We start from the raw sequence: 20,955 nt of genomic DNA, 5'->3' as shown, positions 1-20,955 counted from the left end.
AGCGTTGTTCAAAACTTCTAGGACCACTATGAACAAAAGGGGGGATAGCGGACATCCCTGTCTAGTCCCTTTATTCACCATAATGCCATCTGATTTTTCTCCATTAACTGTAATCCTTATTTTCTGTTGCTTATATATTTGTTCAATATTTGATACAAACTTTTTACCGAAGTCCATTCGTTTTAGTAATTCTATCATAAATTTCCAATTTATGTTGTCAAACGCCTTTTCGGCGTCCAGGAATATCAATGCAGCTTTTTTTTCATTGTGTATATTGTAGTATTCAATAATGTTTAATAGTGATCGTATGTTATGCCTAATTTGTCTATCTGGTAAAAAGCCGTTCTGATCTTTGTGTATGATTTTTGTTAAGATTTTTTTAGTCTGTTTCCCAATATCCATGCATATATTTTATAATCTTGATTGAGTAGAGCTATTGGTCTATAATTTGCTACATCAGCTGTGTCCTTGCCTTCTTTAGGTATTAGGGTTACATCTGCGTAATTCCAAGAGTCCGGTTTCCCTTCTTCTGCCACTTTATTAAAGGTATTACACAATATTTTACTTATTTCTGTTTTAAAGATCTTATAAAACTTTGCTGTATACCCATCCGGGCCCGGTGCCTTTCCATTCTTTAATACGTTGATTGCTTCTAATATTTCTTCCTCTGTGAAAGGTCTATCTAGTAACTCTTTTTGACTTTCATTAAGTTTAACTATGTTGTCTTTCTTTCTATCTAGATAGCTTTTTATCTTCCATTCTTTCCCTGGGTTGTCCTCTTTTTCTTGAGATAACTCCTGAAAATATTCCTGAAATGCTTTTATAATTTCATTTTGTTTTGTTATTTTTTTACCTTTTAAATTAATTTCTGTGATCATTTTTTATCCTTCTCCTTCTTTAATTTATGTGCCAGCCACCTGCCTGTTTTATTTGCTTGTTCAAAGTGTTTTTGTTTGGCTGCCTTGAGTTTTTTTGCTATCACTTCTGTATTTTTTTCTTGTACAGTGGTGCCTCGGGATACGAAATGATCGGGTTACGAAATTTCCGGGATACGAAAAAGTTGGATTGGCAAAAACTGTTTCGGGTTACGAAATATTTTTCGGGTTACGAAATTCATTTCGGCGCGAAATTCAAATGCTGCAAAGTGCAGCTATAGGCTTTCCAGTGCTAACGGAAAAGTGTTTCGGGTTACGAAATTTTCGGGTTACGAAAGGAATGGCGGAACGAATTAATTTCGTAACCCGAGGCACCACTGTATTTTCTTTTTCAGCGTTTCATAAGTCTTCTTTAATTTTTTACTATTCGGATTTTTATGTAAGCTTTCTTCTATTCTTTTCAGCTCTATTCTTATTTTTTCCTCTTTTTCTAATCTATGCTTTTTTTCCTCCACAGCCTTTTTTATTAGTATCCCCCTCATTACTACCTTACACGTATCCCATATTATTTTATCTTTTATTTCTTGTGTACAGTTCTCTTTTAAAAATAGCTTAATGTCCTTTTTCAAATCATTCACCAATTTTTCATTATTAAGTAAATCCTCGTCTAACCTCCACATCCAGCCTGTTCTTCTTTCCCCTAATTCTATTTCCAGCTCTATCATGTTATGATTTGATACTTCCCTTGGCGCTATATCCATTTTCTTTATTTTAGATAACAGTTTTTTTGTAATGAGGAACATGTCTATCCTCGAGACTGATTTACAAGAGTCTGCGGCATATGTAAATCCTTCCTTATCTTTATATAGATATGGCCATACATCTGTTAAGTTATATTCCTCTATCATCTTAAAACAGCTGAGCGGCAATTTTCCTTGGTTATTTTTAACCTTTTTCAATGATTTTCTGTCCCTCTTGAGTTTAAATACCCCATTGAAATCACCTGCAAGTATCAAGCTATCGCCATCAGTTTTGTTGAGATCCTCACCCAATTTTTTAAAAAAATGCATCCTTTTTTTCTATTGGAGCATATACACAGATAACATCTACTTTCTGGTTCTGTATGTATATTTGTATTGCAATATATCTCCCTTCTGCATCTTTAAACAATTCTTTAGCTCCATATTTTTTATTTACATAGATTGCTACTCCTCTCCATCTTTTCTTTTTATCCGATGAGTAGAAAAGATGTCCTAAACTATTATTCCTCAAATATTTTATTTCCTTTTCCTTTATTTTTGTTTCTTGAATACATACAATGTCACAGTAATTTTTTCCCAAGTAATGAAATAAAAGATTTTTCTTATATTTTTTATTTAATCCTCTGACATTTAATGAACCAATTTTAATCCTCATTTTTTCTACTGCCCCCCACCCACTGTAATTCTACTGTATTGTCTTCTTAGTGCTAGGATTCTCCTACAGGCTCTGTATTTGCTTTGTCTTTCTCCTCTTCTTTTGAGTCCCCTGAACTTTGTGTTTCTTTCTGTTCCCTGATATCCTGAGGGTCTTCTTCCTCTTTGTCCTCTTTTGAATCTTTTTTCTCTTTTGTCTGCCCTTCCTCTGTCTTCTTTCTTTTTTCTAGGACCTTTTAATGAAATTCTTTTCCTTTGTCTATATTATCTATTTTGTATCTTTTTTGTCTGTATGTAAAAATTACACCTTCTATCATATCCCACCTGTATTTAATATTATTTTTCTGCAATGCTTGAGTTAAGAATTTGTACTCCTGTCTTTTTCTTAAAATCTGTACCGGAATGTCCTTATATATTTCAATCTCCTTATCCTCTATTATTAATCTCTTTTCAAAGCTCTGTTGACAGATTCTGTTTCTAATTCTCACATTATTAAAACATATTGCTATGTCTCTATCTATTTTTTTTTTCTTTTGCTAGTCTCGAGTTAATTCTGAATATTTTTTCTCTTTGTAGGTCCACTACTTCTTCTGGGGTCTCTATGTATTCAGCCAGCTCTGAGATTATTCAATCAAATTGTTGTTCCTTATCTACCTCTGGGAAGCCACGTAGTTTTATGCATCTTTCTCTGTACCTTAATTCATGAGTTAGTAAATTTATGTTGCCGTTTTGTTGTTCATTTATTATGGTGCTTGTTTTTTTATCAAGATCTTTTGTTTGCAACGTCAACTGGTCTACCTCTGTTCTTAGGTCTTTAAATTCTCCTGTTATTCTGTCAATTTTGCTTGCTAAGATCTCTATTTCTTTATGCATGTCAGATCTAATCACCTCTCTCTAGTCCAGTGTTTCTCAAATAGTGGGGCGCGCCCCCCAGGGGGGGCGCGAGGCTCCGTAAAAGGGGGCGCGAGGTTCTTGCTGTTCAGGCTGCCTGGCCAATGTCTGGACAGCCTGCTCCTGCTGCAGGAGCCTGCCCCAGCTCCAGTCATTGGCCAGCCAGCCTGAAGAGGAGGAGCTTCCTCTCTTTCGAGCCTCGCGCGGGCCCAAGGCTGGAGCCTGGAGAGGGCTTTGCAAATTGCAGGCAAGCTGCTTCCTCTTTCCCCCCCTGTTTCTCTTCCTCTTTCCCTCCTCCTCCTCTTATTCTTTTTCCTCCCCTCTTTCTCTTCCCCCTCCTCTTCCTCCTATTTTTCTTCCCCTCTTTCTCTTCCTCTTTCCCCTCCTCCTCCTCTTCTTCCTTTTCTTCCCGTTCCTCCTCCTCTTCTTTTTATCTTTTTTCCTATTCTTCTTCTTTCTTCTCCTTTTCTTCTTTCTCCTTTCCCTTCTTTTTTCTCCCCCTCCCCCTCCTCCTCTGTTGTTGTGTGCCCAACTCCCCCCTTGGCCAGGCCTGCATTTCCCAACAAGAGGGAAGGCAGGACTTGTGGGGGCCATGGGGGGGGCTGAGGGGGAGGCAAAAGGGAGCCCAGGAGGGAGCCCATCACGCTGCATCCACATTGGAGAAGTAACCCAGTTTGGCTGGCAATGCTTTAAATCTTTTCTGACTCAAGGCTATGGAATTCTGGGAGCTGGAGTGTGTTGTGGGGACCAGAACTCAAAGCCCGACTCTTCTATGTCTCAAGGCTATGGAATTCTGGGAGCTGGAGTATGTCAGAATTTCTGGCTTATGGCAACCCTGTGGGAAACCCTCCAGGAGAATGCCTGTTCTGTTTCAAATGCTAAGCGTGCTTGTGAGTGGGACATGTAGTTTGCCGGCACAAGAGGCTGCCTGTTCTGTTTCAAATGCTAAGCGTGCTTGTGAGTGGGACATGATACTATTTACAGTCGCGTGGGGGGCGCGAAATGTTTTCTTCTTCCTAGGGGGGGCATGACAGAAAATAATTGAGAAGCACTGCTCTAGTCTTTTAATTCTTCTCTTATTTCCTTCTTAAAAGCTTTTTTGAATTCTCACAGTTCTTCTAGTATAATCATACTAACATCTTGCTTACTTGTATATTCATAAGAACCCCTTCTTGTATTTGAGAATTGTCCTTGTGTCTGGTTTCTAGATCTTGTACCCGAGGCCATTTTATTCTAGTGCTTTCGCAAACAAATTGATTTAATTAAATATAGTTTATCTTATATCTTTCCTTAATTTGTCCAATCAGCCAAAATTGTTTTTGTTAAATTGGATACATTACCTTTAAAGACCACAACTTCAGATAACCATTAAGGATCCAATACAATATAACTATCCTATATATTTTGTGATATATATATATATGCCTTCTTTGACAGTGTTGGGTAGATGAGTGAGGAATTATCCAATTTTCCTCTGTCGTATTCCCTTATTTGTGTATCATTCAAACTTTCATCAATCCAGTTCTACAGTTTTCAGGATACCCTTTATATCTGTTTTAAAGAACATAAAGACAAAACAGAAGAGCGATGTAGCCTTAAAATATAGTCCTAACAGCCTATCTTTTTTCTTGCTCTTCTATGTGGTTTTCAGGTTAAGACTGTTGTGGGATATTTGTTGTCCTTATTCTGATTTAGTTCAATATTTAAAGAAAGAAAAACTTTTTCTATATGTCAACACCAAAAAAGGGTTTTCTGCAAGCTAGAACCAAAAAGGTACCTCCTTTGGCAATGGTTGCCCTACGATTTCCTACCCCACCCAAAGTCCCACCCCCGCTCTCAAGAGGAGAATAGCACAGGGGGAGGGTTCCAGAGACCCCCAGCGAGCCCCAACATACTGTACTACGGTGTTAGAGATGCTCCCTCTTCTCTCCTTGGGAGAGAGGGAATGCCAAAGAAGGAGTGGATTGGTGAAACATGACAGTTTCACTCCCCCAAAACGCTTGCTACTAACCCCAATCAAAGCGGAATTCCATCTTGGTAGCAGTGAGCTGTTGGTAAATTGGCCTTTATTGGCCTAGGAAAACCTGGCGTCCTTGCTCCTCCACCGCCGAAATGCCGCCTTTGAGGGGCAGATGGTGGGCGGGCTTATGAAGCCCCTGGAGAGCCTGGCGTTCTCGCTCCTTCTCCGCCAAAACGCCGCCTTTGGAGGGCAGATGGTGGGCGGGCTTATGAAGCCCCTGGAGAGCCTGGCGTCCTTGCTCCCCCGCTGCTGAAACGCTGCCTTTGGAGGGCAGATGGTGGGCGGGCTTATGAAGCCCCTGGAGAGCCTGGCGTCCTCGCTCCTCCACCGCCGAAACGCCGCCTTTGGAGGGCACATGGTGGGAGGGCTTATGAAGCCCCTGGAGAGCCTGGTGTCCTCGCTCCTCCTCCGCCAAAATGCCACCTTTTCGGAATGTGACTTTTAAAATGAACTACTGTATATAATCATGTATAGGTTTAGAAATTTTAGTCAAAAAATGGACCTAAAAAGCTGAGTCAGCTTATCCACAGGTCAATGTAAGTACTGTACCTTAACTCTTATTTCAAAAGGAACCATCCCCTGGTGAAAGCGAAGCATGTAATCTGTCTTGAAAGCACTGACCTCCCTCTGCTCTCTCATCCACTCAGTTTTTAGGGTTAGCACTGTTGGGGTATAGAGAGATGTGCTGTGTCCACTATAACCATGTGCAGAGTTGATCCACGCAGGCAGGACACCACAAAAAGGCTCTTGGAGAGACGTCTGCAAGGGCTTCAGGCAGAGAAGGAAAAATTCCTCCCACGCAGGATTCAGCCTTGACTCCCGGCTTGCAGAAATCAACACTGCTTGACAGTAAGGCAGTCACTCAAACAAGAGGGCTTTAATTCACTTGTTGCAAACTATATAAAAGATCCACACAGAGTACCAGACAGCTGTCTTGGATACTCACAGCTCTATATACAAACGAAGTGCTTCGCCAGTCACCGACCACAACAACCCAACACCGGAGATAATAACCTTCTCCCTTTTATAGGTGGTCTTGTGTGAAGTCATGTGGTGTCTTGCCACCAATGAAACCTTGTTGGTTTCATCCCCAGGGCAGGTTGCATCATACCATTTCCCATGATGCACCTCTGGCTGACTTCACCAGCTGTGCATGTTGCATCATATGTCCCATAATGCACAGCTTCCAAATGCTGATTCATGCACACCTGCCACTTGAACTGCTGTTATCTCTGTTGTAGTTCCACCTAGTGGCCACATCCATGTCATTTCCAGGCCAAGTGTGCCACATGGTCTTTACATTCACAAACAGTTATGCCTGGTGGAGTTTTGTAAGTTCTTTGGCATAATTTTTCTTTGCTTCATCCTTTAGATCCTTTGTTACATGCCCCTAGGTTTTACCCTGAATTTATCCTCGGATCACATCAAAATCCATAATTTTGGCTCCAAACCCTGCCCTCGATTTATAGGAGATTATCTCACAGCTAAATAAAGCTTCTTACCACTGCTGAATTCAAGCTTCATTCGGGCTGCACCCTGGTGTTATGGCACGCCTTTGTCCTCAAAACCGCCATCCAGGTGCAGCCTGGCTCCAATGCTTGTCCCTGAACTCACTACGGCAGACATTTTTCAAAGTTGGAAAGCTCCCGACTTTGAAAAATGGCCACCGAAGCGAGTTAAGGGACTAGCATTGGAGCTGGGCTGCACCCAGATGGTGGTTTTGAGGACAAAAACCATGCAGCCTGAATGAAGCTTGAATTTGGCAGCAGTAAGAAGCTTATTTAGCTATGCGAAAATCTCAATACACAACGTCGATTTATAGTTGAGTATATACCGTAGTTACTTTACTCTTTATTCTGATAGAGCATTATATGTTACTGTCACTGCAGGGTAACTCATTGAGCTAGTTATTGCTAACAAGGTAGCAGTGCTGTTACTCTACTATTATGCCATTGGGAAAGTGCCATTGTGAAGTGAGGAAATGATGCCAGAGGCAGGTGAGGGTTGTATGGCTGCTTCACCTTCTCTACAGGGGGAAGGAGAGGCAGCCACTCACTCAGCAAAGGTGCAAATGCTGCTTTCCTTTCCCTGAGTGGAATCTGGAAGCTTAGGTTTCAAAATGAGTTTTTTTACTGTCAGCTTTTAAAAACTGAGAGTTTGTTGCCATGTGCAATAATAATAAAGATTTGTCGATCTCAGCAAACCAACACGATTTAATTTGTTATTTAAAAATGCTAGTTTTCAGCACATACTAAAGATTACAGAGAAAAGCATGGAGGTTTTCTTTCACTGTTGACCCCTAAGGCACATTTTGCTTACTGCCTGCTTCAAAAGTCTTCTTTTTGGTGTTTTCAAATTGTTTCCCCCTAAATCTGGAAATTCCCCTCCGCCAGGGATTACTAAACCCATCATGTGACTGTTTCCCATTTGAAACCTGACATGTCGGGGAAGGCTATCCTCAAGCATGAGATCTCACCTTAAAACCTGTTCAGTTCCATTTTCTCACAGATCTGCAGCTCTCTTCTCTTCATTCTATTGCCTCTCTCCTTGACAGCATATACACTTTACTTACCACGATCCATGTGATTAATTCAATGACTTAAAACTAATTAATTTGTTGAAGTGTGATTAACTTCAACATTAATCATGAAACTCATGCCGATAAGCCATGCCAGGGAAAAAAACCAAATGAGTTAATAATTTAACGAGTTAATTAATGAAGCATTAATCTATACTACTAGCTCTCCTATTTATCATTTAATACTTGAAGCATATCTAGCACTACCAGGTCTATACCTAATACCCCAAATAAGCCCGTGAGTCCTCCTGTTTTCCCACTCTCCCCCTTTTTAACCTTTTACCAGCAGTGTACCAGAGAGCTGTCTCCTATTTCCTTGTCATATGTTTAAGTTGCAAGATTCTTAACATTGGTGATGCAGTTTTCTTGCCCTTAACAAGAATAATTCCCAGTGAGTTATGGCAGGTTCTCTTTTTGCTTCTAGGAAACCCCATCTTGATAATTTAATTTGTAACTGATCACTGGAACTTGGATGAATCCCCTGAAACACTGTGAAATTTTGTGGTATATTCCATAACCCAATGAGTTATGGTAAGTTCCTTTTTTTTCCTAGGAAAGTCTTCTGTGGTTGGATCCACACAGCAGAAATAATCCACTTTGACACTGCTTTAACTGCCATGGCTCAATGCTATGGAATTCTGGAATTGGTAGTTTGTTGTTGCACCAGAGCTATCTGACAGAGAAGACTAAATGTCTCACAAAAGTACAAATCCCAGAATTCTATCGCACTGAGCCATGACTGTTAAACTGTGTCAAACTGAATTATTGCTGGAGTGTGGATGCAGCCTGTATGACATTTCAGCATTTTGGCTTTTTTTTTTTAAAAAAAATAGCTTGGACAACAACCCAAAACATTCAGATTTTGGCTGTCTATTATAATTTTGTCACAGGTTTCATCTGTCAAAGACAGAAAGGCACTCTCTTTTTTAAATATAGATTTCTCTGTGTTTGTCACTGTAACTACCTGATTTTTCTTGTACAGATCTGTTAGCAATTGACTAAGCATAACTGATCTGAGCTGGATCTGAGTTTGGGTATCTGGCTATATAAATACCACTAAGCAATGGGGTATTGAGACCAGAACTGTACTGCTTACAGAGAAATAATTGGAGGTGACTATGAGCCCATACAGACAGGCCAAAATAAAGATGCTTTGGGTCACTTTGGAGATATGCTGTTTAAATGATGCATGCATCCAAGAGTCCAGAAGCCATGCCAAAGCCATGCTCCAGTCCTAAGGACTGGAACATGGCTTTGGTGCGGCTTCTGGATTCTTAGAAAAGAAGCATCATTTAAACAGCATACCTCCAAACTGGCCCAAAGAAGCTTTATTTTGGCCTGTCTGTATGGGGCCTAAGACTATCTAACTACAACACACATTCTCTGCCTTGGACCAATGTTTGCTCCCTAATGCTTGTGGGAAGTGTTGTCCAGTGAAACCAAATGAAACACTCACCATTTTTAAAAGTGAAAAAAGCAATGCAGGTGGATTAAAAAGAGTGACAAAACAGCTAAAATGTTAGAGTAATGAAAAGGTGAAGAAACTATGGCCCTCCATTTGTTGTTGGACTCCAGTTCCCATTGACCACACCAGCCCAGCCATGGGAAGGGTTGATGGGAGTAATAACTGAATAGCAGCTGGCAAGGCCACAGCTTCCCCACTCCCACCTTAACATTTGTTGAGGAGAAGATACAGAAAAGGGATAACAAACATCAAAAGGGTGTCAAGACCTGGAGTTTGGGCCGTTTCTGAGTTTAAATGAACTAATGTGAACCCAGTTTGTACTGAGTCTAAATTAACTTTGTTTTATGCTACTGCTTTGTTTTAAATCAACTTTAAGGAAGAGTATGACGGGTGTCCACCTCTTTCTTAATTTACAGAATGTTTCATCCCCCTCCTGCAATAATTGTCATGCTTTTTAAATGGTTGGGGGGGGGGAATCCACCACCCCACAAACTAATTTATTCCTGTTGTTGTTGTTGCTGCTGCTGCTGTGTGCTTTCAAGTTGTTTCCAATTTACAGCAATGCTAGTGTGAACCTATTATGGGGTTTTCTTGGCAAGTTTTGTTCAGAGGGAGTTTGCCATTGCTTTCCTCTAAGGCTGAGAGAGTATGAGTTGCCTAAGGTTTCCCAGTGTTTCCATGGCTGAATGGGGATTTGAACCCTGTCCTCCCGAATCACAGTACAATGCTCAAACTATATCATGCTGGATCTCAGTTTATTCCTACTACTTCAGATTTCCAGTATGGACATACCATATATACTGACTATAAGTCGACTTCATGTATAAGTCAAGGGCAGGTTTTGGGGCCAAAATTATAGGTTTTGATATGACCCAGGGATAGGTCAAGGATAAAACCTAGGGGCATGCAACAAGGATCTAAAGGAAGGAGCAAGGAAAACAATGCCAAAAGATTAACAAGATTCCAGCAGACATACACTGTTTGTGCTCACGCTAAAGCCTGAATGGATGAGAGAGTAGAGGCAGGTCAGTGCTTCCAGGACAGATTTCATTCTTGCCTTTCACCAGGGGATAGTTCATTTTTAAAAAAGAGTTAAAGTGCAGTACTTACATTGACTCATGGATAAGTTGACTCAAGTATTTTTGGTCGATTTTTCGACTAAAATTTCTAGACTTATACATGAATATATACAGTAGATTTATTCCTGCTCCTTTAAACTGTCAGTAGAGACACAGCTTAAATATTATGGTGACTGCTGATCTATAAATACCTTTGATAGATAAATTGAAAATTGCTCTGCACTTGAGTTGGGCTAACACACTTCCTCCACTCAAGGATAGTGAAAATGAAAACATAAGCTACAAGTAGAACAATACAGTGGTGCCTCGGGATACGAAATGATCGCGTTACGAAATTTCCGGGATACGAAAAAGTCGGATTGGCAAAAACTGTTTCGGGTTACGAAATATTTTTCGGGTTACGAAATTCATTTCGGCGCGAAATTCAAATGCTGCTATAGGCTTTCCAGTGCTAACGGAGTATTTAGGGTTACGAAATTTTCGGGTTACGAAAGGAATGGCGGAACGAATTAATTTCGTATCCCGAGGCACCACTGTAGAAACAATTTTTTAAAACTCAAGGGATTGCAATAAGAACAGCAATAAATTGGTGGTTAGAGTGAACTCTAAGAAAAGGATTCGTTTCTATAGTTTAATAGTGAATTACCCCCGTCAGCAAGCTGATGGGATAGTATTGCTTTTGGCATCCAAGAAGCAATTTATTCTGCTTAAACATACCAATTCTGTATTATTTTAAGTGTTTGAGCCCCATGTAGTTAATCTGTTTTGGATTTTTGTCTGAAGAAACTGCCCAAGGTTCCAAATCCTATCCCTCAAGTAGGTCCAGTGCTTTGAAAAGTTCATTTAAAGTTTGAACTAGAACCCAGAGCAGATTTATTAGATGGTGACACTGGAGCTACCAGCCGCTACTGTTTGAGTCTTTTTCCAGCTGTCAGTATGCACACTGAAAGGCAGTAGTGAATGCATTTTACAAGGTTTTAAAATTGATTCATAGCCTTTGGCTCATGCAGGAAGACGGATTTATAACTGGACTTCCATCTGCTAACACTTTACAAAAATGTATTATGTGAATACACACATCCTCTCTCGACAGAATATGTAGCCTTCCTTCTACCACATTTTTAAAATAAAGTTGCACACACTGGAAACTGTTTCCCTGCTTTTCCATATTTTAATTGTGTTTTCCCACAGGGAAATATCATTTTAGGCTTTATAAAATGTGAGTACAGTATGATACCTTCCCTTAGTTTCTGCTCTTGGAGTAAAAATTCCTGGAAGGCTGGTTGCAGGGCGTCTCTTTTAAAATTCATTCTGTATTTTTGTTTTGTTTTTAATTGAAAGTAGATGGGATTTCTTTTTTAAAGTCGAGCAAAGAGGAAATGACAACCACTAGGGAAGAATATATGGGGCAGGGGGTGCAGTGAATGAAAACTATTAGGAAAAGGAATAAAAGTAAACGAGAAAGACTTAAAATTAATCTATTTTTATTTTTATTTCCATAAAATGCTATTTGTAATACCTTTGTCCTTCTTTGTGGCTCCAGCTCTTTAACTGCTCTGATTAAGTGTCATTTGGAACTAGAAATAAAGTTGTGCCTGTGACTTAGTGTGAACTCCTGGGATCGAATGAACTATAAATTTAAGAAAGTAATTATATTGCGCTCTTGCATGCACTCTTTGCTGATTTCGGTTGTAAATTAACCTTAAATAGTTTTAGAGCTTATGGCATTGTGTTCGAGATAATGACAATTGTGAAAATGAAATGATTTGGGTTATTTCTTCATTTGTGACCTGCATTTTGAGTTGCTATGTGTTTTCAGGTCTCTCCTCATTGCAATAACATGCCATTTATGACATTCTCTTTCCACTGGTTACTTTGATAGCCTTCTCAGCTTTTCAATTTCAGATTGTAATCCATAGAGAGTGTTTCATTGGTTTTATTTAGAATGAATGAATGAGGGCTGGAGGTATATTATTGACTAAAATTCAACTAGACTATTGTCCTTTATGCAAGTCTGTTTTTCATAAGTCAAGTCTGAAAGAAAGACGGTCCCATTTGAGAGAAAGGTTTTTTTTAAAAAAAATACATACATACATACATCAGGTCTGCTACCTGATGGAATATTTCTGTGGGTATCACTAGACATCTTGTACCAATCCTTAAGTGTTACCATTTTGTTTCTAGGTGTCTAAGGTGGTGTTTTATTTTACTGAACATAGTGAAAAGATCTCCTCCTACCCCTCCTTCTCCTCCACTTTCTCTCTAATGCTATGATCAACAAAGATATCTCTTAATAATGCAAGCCATACAGCGCTTTTCTTGGTACCTGTCTCACATGTGTGGAATTATCTTCTCCTAGATATTTTCCATAGCTAAATCTGAGGCAAAGATCCTGCATCACAGAAACATAGCATAATTTTGGACTCACTTTGTTACAGGACTGTGATGTTGTACAATCAAATGTGTCTTGCACACCCATGGACAACCCAAGCAATCAATGTATAGTGTAGTTATCATAATGTGCAATGTAAAACACATACAAATGAGCATCGGCACAGCATTCAAACCTCTACTTTCAAAATCTTCAGATGAATATGAATATTACACATCTACCAAAAAGAACAACAAAAACATTGTACTTATGTAAGATGATAAAAGGGTGCTATTTTATTTGGGCTCTCCTTCATGTAATTCATTTGACTACAGTTCCATTGTTGGGGCTAAAGTGGTTCAGAATGGCTTCCCCTTGCTGCCCAAATCTCTGTTTGTTTGTTTTTTATTTAAAATGTGGTTGTCAGAGTAGGAGTGAAAGGTTAAAATCTGAAGAATGCAGCGGTAGCCATGCTGACCTTTAAACAAAACCCAGGATACACAATGATGTTTAGTCCAATTAGATTGTGGAATAAACATAATGACAGCTTTTGGAGATCACTGGCTTCCTCCTGAGGCAAAGATGTGTTAAGGTATTAAAGGTGAAAATGTTCAGATGTGGCAATGGTTGCAGAAGCCTAGCTTGGCTACAGATGGAGACCAGAGCAGCTGCCAGAAGCTCAAGGACAAATGTGCTGGACTAAATGTAAATATGCTACGTCTTCAGTCTGAAGCGGGATTGGTGTCTATGGTGCATAGCAACTTGTATAGGAAGAGGTTGGGCTAAGTGATGGCCTCATGGCAATTGTGTATACAAGCCCAAACGCTGTGTGGGATAGTGTGGTGTGTCGGTTGGTGTGACATTTTGTACAGTAATGTTTAGCTCGTGTTGTTTGAAACTAAGAACAAATAAAGCCCTCGTAGGAGTGAACTGCTGGAGAGTGTTTCTTTGATCTAGCAGCTGTTTCTCCAGGCACTCTTCAAAGAAAGCCGAGACTTGTGTTTGAAGCTTTGCTCTGACCCTGTGGTGGAGAGATAACCGATGTCCGTCTTCATCCATTTGCCATCAGACCAGAATCATTGGCAAGATTCATCAGCAAATATCAACAAGATGGTAGGGAAAAAAGCATTCAGGGGGGGAAATTGACATTGCCAGAGTCAGAAATGTACTGTTCTGCAACTTTCTTTTTGTGATGCCACCAACAGAAGAACAGCCTGAGCTTTGTCTCATGCAGAAACTAGGAAGATCAAAAAGCTAGCATGGTGAAGTGCCATAAGCAGTGTGTAAAAATCAGCTGTACAGTGTACATTCAGTCAAAGGTTGTGCACACAGCTAATCTAATTTGTTGGCAGTGTTGCTTGAATATTTTGTCTTTTTTGTTTTAGAAGTGGAATTACCAGCACCCATACCTGAGAGAAACCTTAGCTGAATTGCTAGTTTCCTTCACACCAGCAAACACTGCCTGAGGCTTCCCAAAATGTGAAATTTGATCTTTTTCTTTGGAACATTCTGGGTTTTCTGTATATTGCCCCTGAGAAACTGTTCTAACTGCAAGAGTAATATTGTTTGCAGTACACTCCTTCTACTTTTACAGGGGGGAAAATCCCAGTAGAAGATGTGGCCTATTTACTACATTTTGCTTACCAGTGCACATTTGAGGTTTTGTTTTCGCATTGAAAATTGGTTTGTAAATAAAGCCTTTAAAATCTGATATTAGTGCATAGCTTCGGTTTTCTAGCTTATCTATCACAGCCACAGTAATTGAGGTTCTTTGCAGTCCAAGGTCATGTGCTCATTTAGAAGTAGTTTATATGTCAATTTTTCAATTCTCTCTTTCTCTCTCTCTTATTCTCTCTCTGTGAATTGGTAAACATCATCAACCTCAAGAATAACAGAATGATTTCTATCAGAAAACATTGTGGATATTCAGATGTTGCAATGGGATCTGAAAACCTTAGCAGAGTGGTTTCCCTCCCATAAAAGTATTTACCCATTTTTTTCGAGTGAGTACTTGGGCCCTTTAAGAGCCTCAAAAATGGAAGTATAAACCTGGTGCGTTGCTCTCGAACATCCCCTGCAAACCTAAGGTTTCTTTCTTTCATTTTTTCATTCTTGGTGGGGGAGGGGGGTAATAACCTTTCTGGTGTCAACCAAAAAAGAGCCCTTCTTGTTTTAGCCAGCAAAGGTCATAAAGGAAGTAGATTACTTGTTGGCTAATTGTGATATGCTGACTAGGAGCTTTATTGCATTTCAATCAAACCTGACAGGCAAGTGGAGAGAAGCTTGTTTCTTTTTCTGTCTCCACATAACATCAAAACACTTTCATTTTTTCCCACTTGTAAAAGTGTGAGAGGGGGTTATAAAAACATCCCTTTTGCCAAACAGATTTTTCCAGTTTGGCAAAAAGGTACTTTTACAATCCTCACCCCGTTTTTATGACTGAGAGAGACTGAAAGTGAACGGAAGAGAACTAAAGTGCTTCAAAGTCATGTGGAGACAGAAATAGAAACACATTTCTCTTTGCTTGCTTTTGTCAGGTTGGTTTGTAATGCAATAAGACTCTTGGAGCTTTAGGGCCACTCTGAGAACGGCCTGGCAGGAAACGGAATGAGTGGGGGACGGATTTTACTGCACACACCCATCCCTCACTTGTTCCGTTCCCCCTCTCTTCCTTTCTCATTCCGTTCCAGAGGAAACGCTTTTTGAGAACTGTTCAGAACAGTTCTCAAAAATTTCCCCGTCTGGAACAGATTAAGAACGGAAGAGAGGGGGAACGGAACGAATGAGGGACGGGTGCGTGCGGTAAAATCCGTCCCCTACTCGTTCTGCACTTGTCCCTGCTCCTTCCATTCTGTACTCAGAACGGAACGGAAGGAGCCAAATGCGATAAAGCTCTTGATTTCTGACATCAGAAATAGGACATCTTACACTATTGGAGAAATCAACGCACAGCTCCTGCAAAGAGGGCTTTTGCTGAACTCAGATTCCCATGGAAGTATTGTTCCTCAGTCCTCAGGGGCATTCCTCTATCCAATTGGAGGCCAAGATGCCTACTTTCAGAGTGTCCCGTCTGCATGTTCTAAAGAACTAGGTTGGCTAGGTGAAATAAGGAACAGGGCTGATATGTTGTGTACCTTCAACTTATTTCCAACTTATGAGGACCCTAAGGTGAATCTATCACAGGGTTTTCTTGGTAAGATTCATCAGAGAGGTTTTGCCATTTCCATCCTCTGAGGCCGAGAGAGTGTGAATTGCCCCAAGTCACCTAGTGTGTTTCATGGTCGAGCAGGGATTCAAACCCTGGTCTCCAGAATCCTAGTCCAGCATTCAGACCACTACACCAAACTGGCTCTGAACAGGGCTGCTATCGCCTTAATTGTTGTGTTGAAGAAGGAATGTCTGCAAGTGTCGCTTCTCATGCAACTAGATAACAAGTGACTGAAATTTCCTGTTCTATACAACCATTAAAGAGACAGGAGCCCTGTTTCTTATTTCAAAAACCCAAGAGTTTGTTCAAGAAGGTGATTTTAAAAATTTATATAAATAAATAATAATAAATAATAAAAAATTTATTTTTATACCGCCCTTCCGTAGATCAGGGAGGTTTACAACATATTAAAATACAATAAGTACATCAGTACAGAACAATAAAACAACAACAATATAAAACCCCCGTTAGCCCATCCTCTTTGCCACAGAAGAGGAAGGAAGGCCCACTGGACTTTAGTCGGGGAATGCACGATGGAAAAGAAAGGTTTTCAAGTCCTTTCTGAATTGGGCCAGGGAGGTGGTCGAGCGGAGCTCTGTGGGCAGCGTGTTCCAAAGGGCCGGGGCAGCGATGGAGAATGTCCTCCTTGTAGTGGAGGACAGCCTAGCCCCTGGCACCCTAAGGAGTTGCTGCCCAGATGTTCTGAGGGTGCGGGACGGAATGTACGGGGAGAGGCGGTCCTTCAGGTATCCTGGGCCCAAGCCATTTAGGGCTTTATAGGTCATCACCAACACCTTATATTGTGCCCGGAAGCGAATAGGCAACCAATGCAGATTTTTAAGCACAGGTGTAATATGGCTGGCCCTGGAAGTTCCAGTGACCAGCCTCGCTGCCATATTCTGTACCATTTGAAGCTTCTGGGTTTGGTATAAGGGTTGCCCCATGTAGAGTGCGTTGCAGAAATCCAATCTCAAGGTTACCAGAGTATGTACTACCGTTTCAAGGTCCCTCTGGGCCAGGTATGGGCGCAGCTGGCGAATAAGCCGAAGCTGATAACAGGCGTTCTTGACCGTCGCATTCACCTGAGGAGTCAGGTGGAGCAACGAGTCAAGAAGCACCCCCAGACTGCGCACAGAGTCCTTCACAGGGAGCGTGACCCCGTTCAGGACAGGTGGAACTACCGCCATTCCTGGACCAGGGGGACCTATCACAAGTACCTCCATTTTCTCTGGATTCAATTTGAGTCGGTTTTCCCTCATCCAGCCCATTACTGACTCCAGGCACGCCACGAGAGGAGAGACGCCATCCTCAGTCACTGCATCAGCCGGAGACATAGAGAAAATTATTTGGGTGTCATCAGCGTACTGATAACCCCGCGCCCCATGTCTCCGGATGATCTCTCCCAGCGGTTTCATGTAAATGTTAAATAGCGTGGGAGACAGAATGGCTCCCTGAGGGACCCCGGTTTTAACTTGATGGATTTTATTTGGAATTATTTGTGAGCAATGGCTCCGTTCTCTTGTTTTCTTCATCTCCTCTGGCAATAAACTTCTTTGTATAGAGAAATTTGGCTGTGTGGTTTTAAGAGATAATTTCTTGCCAGGTGTTCCTTATGTGAAGAAAACTACATGTACCTGCAAAAAGTCCACTTGATTTTGAGGAGTTTCACAAAGTTTGCAGTAAGTGTTTGTTTGTGGACTTAGAGCAAGAAAACTAAATGTGCTTTTCTTTTCATCCCACCCCCACAGAGATGAGTTGGAAGGAAGGCTCCTCAACAACAGAGATCTGAAACCCACAAGAGCAAGACCAATGAATGTGTGCTAGGAGTAAGCTCGCTTACAACATACCCTGCAGGTATGTACATTTCACAGATGAAAATTAGGATACCTATGTCTGAACAGTATCAGACTACGGTCAAGATGGGAAAAGCTATTTATTATTATTATTATTATTATTATTATTATTAAACTTTATTTCTAAAGTGCTGTAATTATACACAGCGCTGTACAAAGTTAATGTGGGGAAAAAACACTTACACTTAAGCTAGGAAAGGCTGTAGCAGTTCACTTTTGCCTGAACCTACTGGGAAGGACAAGACTTTGCCCCACCTCTCCTCTTCATCTGCTTAATGGTGTGCAAACTATGTTTGCAGCAATTGAAGTAAGCTGATGTCAAAGGGGATACTGAGAGAAGGAGAGAGAAACAGGAGCAATTTAAAAGTTCAGTCAGTCCTCCATATCCACGTATTCAAGCATCCATTCCTTGAAAATATGTTTAAAATTTATAAATTCCAAAAAGCAAACCTTCATTTTGCCATTTGATAAGAGACACCATTTTGCTATGTATATAATGGGACTTGAGCATCCACAGATTTTGTTATCCATGGGGAGTCCTGGAACCAAACCCCACTGGATACCAAGGGTCCACTGTAGATGAATAAATGGCACAACAGTGGATTAATTGGGACTGTCCCTTGCAAAGCTGAAAAGTTTGAAGCTATATTACTGGTGATGGCTTACTGATAGTTCTTTTATGCAGGGGAAGACTGTGCTGGTGTCCATTTATCTCTTTTCTGTCATCAGTATGAGGATTTCCTCCTGTACCACCACCATGGCATCTTACACACGGTTCCTGTGTAAGATTTAATTCATATTATCTCCTCATTGCACATCCTCACCCTGAATTAACTGCTGCCACCACAGACACCATTTCTGAACTAAAACTTTCAAATATGTAGTGTGCTCTCAGAGTCAATTGTATAATGTAGAAATAATTATTTATTAAACAGAAATTGAACAAAATAGCACATGTTACTTATTTAACATATATTCTGACTAGCAGGCTAACTCTAACACACACCTCTCATTCTCTCCATTACTCATATCCTAATTCTCACTCTGACTCCTCTCTCCTGACTAACTCTCCTAACCACTCAGACTCCTAAGCCACAATCTGACAGACTCAGTTCTTACATGCTAAGCACCAAATGCCATACACCAGCTTTTTCAAAATCTCCTCAGACATTCCACTAATCACCATTCATTTCCAACATCCCATTCTCTCACCGTCTCCCAATAGATCCTTACCTTATAACATCAACTACACAGTGCATACATACAGTAACTATACTTTACCTTACTTTATCTAATAAAGGCAATACCATTTTCTGCCTAAGTCCAGAACATCGCAGAGACCCCTGTATAAATGGAGTCCAACAGTAGAGGAAGTTACCACCAATCTATACAACCAACTCTTCTTCAACTTTTCCAACTACTCTGTTTGTAAACCATATCTCTCAAGGCTATGCCAGACATTCCAGATTAAAATTAGTGAAACTATAGTTCTGCATATGCACAAAAGAGCAATTGACAGACAGACAGACAGGCGGATAGATAGATAATTGGCTAACCCAAATCCCTGCATCTTCATTCAGTGAATGCCAAGTTGTACTATTACCCGTGCTTCAACCTCCCCCACTTTTCCTTTATCTTGCTTCCGCCTTCATATTTAGTTCTGTGTAAAGGAGCCATAGATTTTAATTGCCCTGAATTCTCCTTGTTATACTGCTAGAGTGAACTATTCAGATATGCTCCTTATATTTCAGTTTATTAAACGTTACCAGGGAAGGGGGGGGGGAACCAGTCTTTCAGCCAGTGATTGACAGTTCTTTGGGTTCCATTCTTAACCATGGCTTTAGTTCCCCAAATACTATTTTCTTATAGTGTTTGAAATAGGGTGCAATTTAGAGAGATTACACTGCCAAAATATTAGTATCACATAAATTGGATTTTAAATATTAAAAATTAAGCCAAGACTTCATGAAATCACCTTCCTCTGTTTCTTCAAATGATTTCTCAAAACTCATGTGGCCATCACAGAATGCCTTGTTTTTGGCCTCAGAGGAAGTAACCTGTGGCAGTGGCAGATGGCACAGCAGAATGCCCATATTGTACTGGAGTGCCAGGTAACAGGGGCGCATTGGGGCAGCTCTGGGCCCATAATACAATGGGCCCTTGGTATCCACTGAGATTTGCTTCCAGGACCCCCTCCCCCCGCCCATGGATATCAAAATCTGTGAATGTTCAAGTCACATTAAATATTGTTGTTTGTGGTTAGCTGCCCTCTAGTCGGTTATGACTCATGACAACCCTGTGGATGACACATCTCCAAGAATCCCTGTCTTCCACTGCCTTGCCCAGATCCTGCAAGCCCTTGCTCATAACCCCCCTGATTGAGTCTATACATCTGGTTTGTGGTCTTCCTCTCCTTCTTCCACTCACCACTTTTCCTAGCATTATTGTTTTTTCTAGTGATCCGTGTCTTCTCATTATGTAGCCTAAGTACGATAATCTCAACATCATCTTTGCTTCTAATGAGAGCCCTGGTCTGACTTGTTCAAGAACCCATTTGTTTGTTCTCTTGGCTGTCCATGGTATCCTAAGTACTCTTCTCCAGCACCACATTTCGAATGAGTTGATTTTCTTTTTGTCTGCTTCCTTCACTGTCCAGCTCTTGCATCAGTACCTGGTGATTGGGAACAAAATTGCTTGGATGATTCTAACTTTAGTGCTCAGTTGTATGTCTTTGCTCTTCAGTATCTTTTCCAGTTCTTTCATAGCTACCCTTCCCATTCCTACTCTTCTTATTATTTCTTGACTGCAGTCTCCATTCTGGTCAATGTTTGATCTAGATATGGGAATTCTTCAACTATTTCAGTTTCATCGTTGTCTAGATTGAATTGTATCCATTATATCCATTAAATATAATGGATAGCAAAATGCTGTTCCTTATATAAAATGGCAAAATCGTGGTTTGCTTTTTCAGAATTTATGCATTTTTGAATATTTTCAAGCCATAGATGCTTGAATCCGTGGATAAGGAATCCATGGATATGGAAGGCTGACTGTACTCCAGGCTGCTTCTGGAATATACTGGTCTGTGAGGACACAGACTATGGCTGATTCATATTCATAATCCCTTTGTATTCTCTAGTTTAGGGAATACATAAAGACCGTGAAAGTTTCCCAATCCTCACTTAACTAATTGTATTAGG

This window comes from Sceloporus undulatus, unplaced genomic scaffold (assembly GCF_019175285.1).
Source record: "Sceloporus undulatus isolate JIND9_A2432 ecotype Alabama unplaced genomic scaffold, SceUnd_v1.1 scaffold_20, whole genome shotgun sequence".
NCBI classification, from domain to species: Eukaryota; Metazoa; Chordata; class Lepidosauria; order Squamata; family Phrynosomatidae; genus Sceloporus; species Sceloporus undulatus.
The sequence above is the reverse complement of the archived record's forward strand: the minus strand, read 5'-3'. Positions refer to the sequence as shown.